The sequence below is a fragment of the Polypterus senegalus genome, chromosome 2 (assembly GCF_016835505.1).
Source record: "Polypterus senegalus isolate Bchr_013 chromosome 2, ASM1683550v1, whole genome shotgun sequence".
Taxonomy (NCBI): Eukaryota; Metazoa; Chordata; class Cladistia; order Polypteriformes; family Polypteridae; genus Polypterus; species Polypterus senegalus.
The window spans coordinates 169188382-169196051 of NC_053155.1; the positions used below are offsets into that span (position 1 = coordinate 169188382).

The 7670-nt window shown below is 36.3% G+C and overlaps 1 pseudogene; it reads right to left on the reverse strand.

The window, feature by feature from the left end:
- Positions 1-348: 348 nt before the first annotated feature.
- LOC120524718 lies at positions 349-501 on the reverse strand (annotated as a pseudogene).
- Between the last annotated feature and the right edge of the window lie 7169 nt (positions 502-7670).

A 7670-nucleotide genomic window follows, 5' to 3' on the forward strand; every position in this document is an offset into this window, starting at 1 on the left:
GAGACGTCGTTGTTTAACAGCAATTCCGGGTCTTTTCCCACGACGGCGGCGAGTGCATTTGCGTCTCCGAGGAGCATTCAACTGACTGATACAGGTGAACACCGGCATCCAGGTGAAGAAGTCAGGAGATGAATAAAACAAAGGTGGAGGTTCACAAAAAATCCAATCAGAAGATGAAAATTGAGAGGAAAGTAGGCCAGAAAATATGTTAAGTAAAGACTCCCTAATCATAGGACAGTGATCATTGGGATGAAATAAAACATAAAAACAAAGTTAAAACATAGACTAGAGAGACGAGCAGACGGCCAGCCACACCAGTCGGCGCCATCTTGATCTTGATCAAAAAATCAGGGGAGAGCGCGAACGCAGTTCCCCACTACCACAAATTATGCAGTCGAGTTTCCCGCATTCAGGGTTCAGCACACCCGGATTGCAATGGATGAGCCTCGACCTGGGAGAACCACCTTAGTGATCATGGTATCTCCCCTGCCAGGTAAGTAAGAAACACTGCTTTGATTAGGTGGCTATGGCACTGAGCACCAGAGTGAATGCTGGAAAAAGAAAAGCAGTGATTAGTGACTAATCTATAAAACAACTGTATTCAATCAGCATCCATGACACCCACCCCCGCCCACTCCCAATCCCACACTATCAGCAAGAGAAGCCAAATTAAACAGGTGGGGTCTAGTAATTTTTTAAGTGTTTAACTGTACTGGCGTCCACTTGGAAAATCCAAGTATTCCAACTTCTTGGTGCATTAAAATATGCACCATGTCTGTGAACATACTAGCAATTTTTGGAATGTTACCATGGTCTTTGAGCATGATCACTTTTTCTGACAGTTAATGCATTATTTAGTGGCTAAGGTCAGAGTTACAAAAGTGCACTGAAGTGGATGTGCTCCTTTGGTCAGTGTTGCAACAGTGAGGTTTTGAAATACTGATATTTGGAAAAGTGAATGAATGTATTACTGTGGTAAATGGTTACCTTATATATAGTGTGACTAATCAAAAAAATAACATATACTTCAACATGATTGGTTAAGTATGTTTAAGGATGTCTAATAATATTGTATGAAAAACAATTTATTTCTGAGGAAAGAGTAACAAGTGAAGATAAACCCTACCACCCTGAAATAAAGATAATGACTTTGCTTCACTGCTGTCAATCCTGCTGCCAGCATTATCCATTTGAAGAGAAAAAATAATCTTTTAAAAATAATCATTTGTTTTTTTCCTCTAAAAGGGTTTTTTTCAATTGATTGCAAGCAATCAACATTTAAGGAATACGCAAAAATGATCATTTTGTTTGATTTACTTACCCTGTGTTGTTTATAGTGATGTCTGAAATACATTTTTAATCTCATGTTTTTATAGAGAACAGAGATCACAAAATTTATGATACAAAGGGTCTTCAATAGGGGGGCCCATGGGAAGGCCAGTACTGAACAACAAATCTTAATAAAATGTCCTTGAAAAAACTATCAGGTTACTTGTGTCGCATAATCCATATGTCAGTTATTAAATCGTATGCTCATAACATTCAAAGCATATGCTAAAATAAAAACATCAGAAAAATCATAGTAGTCCATGAACAGGAAGTTCAAACAGGATTAAGCTTTTGATTTAGAGAAATGTCTCCCGCTTTATTCATTGGCCAAGAGCCAATGTGATGTACTGAATTATAAAATCCTGCATTGTTTACAGGAATGCATTCACTACATACATCAGAAGTCTTTCTAATGTTTGTCCAACTACACTTTTATTATATTCTCTCCCTTGGTTTAATTATATAAACAGGAATGATGATGTATACCTTGAGGCTGGTCATATGTCTGCAGAGTTTCTCTAGTTCTTTATGTAACATAACTTTTCTACCAATGTCCCAAAGATTTGCAAGTTCTGGTTTTAATTTGGCTTGGTGAGAACAAGTGTAGCTGTGGGCATATGTGTGCTGCAACCTCAGTTGAATTAATGATTATGTTGTGCTACACTTTATTTTCAGTACCTGCTTTCCCAGTATCAAGCTTCTCTCCTATTTTCTTTATTTTTACATAAGAACCACCATATTTGTAAGTTCTGAAGAACTACTATGAAAAAAGTTTCCGGTGATAGTCTTTTCTAATGAGGAGAAATGCTTATAGCATAAATTACTGATGGGTCATATCTACTTGTAACTCAAACTTTGAGTAAGGTAAACATTTCAGCTAAAGAAGTCAGAAATTTTGAAGCAAGAAAGACAGGGTTTCAAGGTGCATGTGACAAACTTGACCCAAAGGAGTAGGGAATCCATTCCTGGAGGGGTTTATCCATGACATGACATGCGGGATTCCCAAATTCCCGGGATCCTGGGGATGGCACAGTGCACGGGCATCTCACATGTGAACGGTTTTAGAACGACCGACACTTATTTTTAATAAAACGACTGCAATATATTGACACCAATAAAAGACTATCCTTATCTTCAAGCAGTTCATGCTGTCATATAAGTATATGTATCTAGTTCAGGGGTGCCCACACTTTTTCGGCTTGCGAGCTACTTTTAAAATGACCAGGTCGAAATGATCTACCTTCATTAAAAATTATATATATATATATATATATATATATATATATATATATATATATATATATATATATATATATATATATATATATATATATATATATAGCAAAGTTTTACTGTCAAATAATACAAAGAGTACACGACACGTGTTCCGCCTAATTCTGGGCTCATCAGGCGTCACACACTCACTGCACGCCAGCGCCAGAGGCAAAGCCACGGCGTGTGGTTCGCTTATTTGACAGCATGTAGATCGGTGTAAATACATTCATGGCATTCGTAGTCTGAATCACAATCTGATTGTATGGGTGCATGTGGGATGACCAGTGTGTTAGAAGGAAAGAGATCTCAGACTGGCCGCCCTGTATGTCAATTAAGTGGCAAATGCCATAGGGAAGATATATGATAGACTAACGTTTAAAAAAAATTTTTTTTGAATGCAACGCGATCTACCTGATCAGACACTGATACACTTGTTCTAAACAATGCCCGCGCTTGCCGTTGCTCTGAAACACCGTCGTTTCAGCTTTTACTGATGCATCCAGTTTCTTGGCATCATTCTGTGATGGCAAGTTTCTTGGCACATATAATGCGGATGCAACAGATTGACGCATTGCAATTTCAAGTTGCTGTTCAAAGCTTTTGTCTGACAGATGTCAATAAAGTCTACCCTGTGCCGGCATTAGTGAGCTGCAGAGTGCAGACTCCTCCCAGTCCACTGTACTCAGTCTTAGTGGGAGCCGGGAGACTGACGATTGCTGCTGTTTGACTAAATTAATCTGCAAAACACTACACCATGGGCCAAAAAACCGTGACATTTAATTATTTTCAACTATAATTTTTACACTTTTACATGCTATATATGCGAGCTTGGCCGTTCCCGGTTTCCTGGGAATTACAGCAGTTTCATTCCTGGGAATGAAAAATGTCCGAGAATCCCAGGCTGAATGGATTCCCTACTATGGACCTATAATTGTGAAACATATGTGAATATAAATGAATGCTTTTATTTGCTTTCTCCAAATTTAAAGCTTAAAACAAAGGCTTGATGTCTGGTAATAAAATTATATATTCCTACTTTAAAGTGTGAATTACAGTAACATATGGTCATCAAGCAGTTCCTAAGGGTTACTCAGTGTTTTAAGTGAAGTGATGGATAATTGCATTTAATGAGTGGTTCCTATTTATTTTATTAACACGGGCAAATGAAATAAAACAGACATCTCATGGGACCTATTGCACAACTCTTGTGAGCAACAGCAGTGGTACTAGTGGTACTAACTTGGTGGTTTTACCTAGTGCTAAATAACCTTTAGTCAATTTTAATTTAACAAGTTTTTCTTTTTTCTTCTAGTGTGTGATTGTCAGATTGCCAGTCAATGCAATACACCTCAGGGAATTGTAAGCTTGAATTTTATTTCTTCACAAGTAGATATGTTTCTATGGAAACCAAGCAAGTTTTGCACACTGAGAGATGGGTTTGCTGTATGAAGATACGAAAGCAAGTTTCTTTGCTTTGGTTGAAAGTAAATGCAGGAAAGGGAATGTTGAGAATTGGTGTCCAGATGCATTAAATCATAGTTTAACTTGAAAAAATGGGCACTTTAACAACAGTATTTTGGAGAACACAAAAATGGGCATTTTACATTTGAAATGCTAATTAGACAGTGTTCAAAGCCTACTTCGATTTTCTTTAAATAATTAATTCTACCTTGCTTGTTTGATTTATTCTTATGATACTTACAAATAGAGTTCACTGAAATTGGCAAGCAGATTCACAATTATTTGATTTTCCATAGAAGATATGAGTGACTGAAATTGGCGAAGAATATATTGACGATTGTATGTGAAATAAAATTACATTTAATAAAGCACAAAATATATTGCTCAATACTCTATTGTGAAACAGAGGATCAATATGAATGGAACATTTGTGAAGGATCTGGGGGGGTCATACCCAGGGCCGGATTTTCCTATAGTCTAACTAGGCTTCAGCCTAGGGCCTCAAGATCAAGAGGGGCCTATATTCAAATTGTTAGCAATTTGAACAAACTTAAAAATGGGAGGTGAAAGGGCCTCATAAGTGGAATAGCCTAGGGCCTCTTTTCATCTAAATCCGGCCCTGGTCATACCCCATCTCACCTGTGCCTCCATCTTTTGGATTTATGTACAACAATCTGGAAGAACACAACCATTTATTATACCTTTTGGGACAGATTTTTCAACACAACTGTTCTGTTCTTGGATTTACAGTTTCAGTAAGAACAGAACTTTAAACAACTATGTGGTAACCTGATAGTCAAATTTTTTTGTTCTGAGTTTCTTGATTTACTGTGTCACACACGAGTGCATGGGAGGCAGTCAAAAGGCTTGGCCAAACATGGCATGCCAGATCAGGGATAATGGGATGTACTAACACCTTTTCTCTCTCCCCTCCTGATCCTCTGAACAGAAGCCTGCCTAATTCCACCTTCACTTCCAGAACCTACATTACCATTGGCATCACTTCTGGTTCCAACCCCTTGGACCCACCCCTTTTTCCTCAGCAGCTATAAAGGCAGCCACTTCCCCCATTCACCAGTCCTGTCATTGAGCATTTATTAATTACATTGTGTTTCTCTTTTTCGAGGAATTTTTGAATACATGGATTGGGAACCCCCAACCCTTTTTCAAGTCTCTCTGGGTGATTTACAACTGCTTTTTTATACTAGAACTTTTAGGTATCTGTTATACCAAGCAAAAGACAGTGGACACTAACAAAAGGAACATCAGAAACATCAGTGTTGTTTTAACAAATCCTGTTTTTAAAGACTTTTTAAAACATTTCTTCAGTGTCATCCATGCTCATTTTAGTTACCTTAGCCAACCCACACTTTAGTTGGCTGCTGATTTGACACACAATATTTGAAACAATGAAGCTTAATAAAAACTATATATATATTCAGGTCACTTGTATTATATATTTGCTTTAATTGCAATGGAGGAAAAAAAGAGAATCAGTTAATTTAGTATCATCTGTTATTCCTTGACTAATTGCTCCCACCTGCAGCACTGAACTGGCATTCCATGCTAAAAAGTATCGTCACATCCCACATAGTGGCTGCATTTTTTTTCTCTTGCCATGGAGCTAACTGTAGCTGATGCATTATTGTGCTTTATTTTGTTCTGTATTGTATGTTAATTTAGTAGTTTTCCCTTCATACCTACATTTTGTGTAAGGTGCTTTGCATAAGGACACCTCCTAAATAAATAATTATTTAGGAGAACGATACACTTAAAATCATTTTAATGCAACATTTAGTGCAATTAGTTATTTCATTTCGAAACCAAGTAAAGAGAGTACCTTAACTTACATAAAAGAGAAATGAGTCAGGAGCATCACATCGTATGGTCCTCTTAGAGCAAAAAGAAGCCATCCTAGGGAAAATAAAATCTGATTAATAATTGTGATCACCATATTTGCGTAATCACAGGTAATTTTTTGTCTCTTTTTCTTAGATGCACTGCAGATAGGCAAAGACATTGTGCTTAGTTCCACTTCTCTTTGATTATGTCACTTTGCACTTACAGTGAACTCCATTTTGTGAAGGGCTTGTTGCATTTCTTTGAAAGATGCAGTTATCACATGTATTTTTTAAGAAGGATAACATGAGCCTTTAGCACATCATGCTTTACAGAAGCAAGCAGAAAAGTAAAAATATTAATAAAATATAAAAATCAACACATACAGTAGAAATGTGCAAAAACACTCAGAATGTTTAAGCTCCATTTGAATATATACTTATTTTTAATATAGACATTCAAACTTAATTTTTGTAGGATTTGACAGCAATAATATATAAAAATAATTAATTTTGGTTTCCAATCATTTTTATGCCTTACTGACACAGTTAAGACACAGTGGCTCTGAGGCTAAGGATCTGCGCTGGTAGCCTGAAGGTTGCCGGTTCAAGTCCCCATCATTGCCCGTGAGCAAGGCCCTTAACCTTCAATTACTCCAGGGGCGCTGTACAATGGCTGACCCTGCGCTCTGACCCCAAGGTGCATGAGAAAACTAACCAATTTCTAATACAAGAAATTGTATAAGGTGAAATAAAGAACAAAAAAAAATCCAAAACAACATTGTCAAAAAGAAACAATTAATCAGATGTTAAGCCTACAAAAAAATTACACTTTTATGTAATTCAAATACATGGGAAGAACTGTGAGTTAGAAAGTTCTGAAGGTTGCAGTTATAAACCATTTTACTGAAAGTCTCTCACTCAAAACATTTTAAAATGTCAAGATCAACATTGGAAGTGATGTGCTATAGAGTGACATTTCTCAGGTAACTAGGTAGTTAACAGTTCCAACTTAAAAAGTATATTGCCATAGCACTGTAGAAACTGTTGTGGGATAGACATTTAGAGTCAATAAGTCCACTGTCCATTGCTGAGTTTATACACTGTGCATGGCCATTTGAAAGACAATGATGCTTAGGTGATACTTCAAGTTACCAAATTAACAAGATTGTGTCCTGCAATTCTTTGGTTCTGCAAATAGCATGATTATATTTACTGTAAAATATAATAATCTTAAATTTTTAGGTACTTATTGACAACTGTTTAGTGCAAGACCTTTGTGTGACTTACAGATATGTAGAACAATGTCAAGATCCCTGAATATTATGAATACCTAGATACGCTAATGTGCTAGTGTGTTATATTTTATGAATGGTCATGAGAAAATGTGCTTTTATTTTTTGAAGTGACACATGATTTATCACAAGCATGTAAGAATTTCACTGTACTCTGAACATGTGAAAATACTACTCCAATGACCGTATAATTCTCACAAGCTATTTGTTTTTTTATAGACAAGGAACATGAGGAAAATCTGGTCACATGACATTAAAATGCATTATTTTTACTGCAATAACGTTAGCAAGATATTTACTATATCTTTTAAATTACCAATTACCATTTCAATTATCTAAATCGACATACATTTAAATGTATTAAAACTTTTTTTGCATAAAATCTTTATAATGAAAACCAGGCTGTTGATTACAAAAATAGTTGGAAACAAAAATCTACAGCAACAGAGGTCTTATTGGGCCACGATATAAA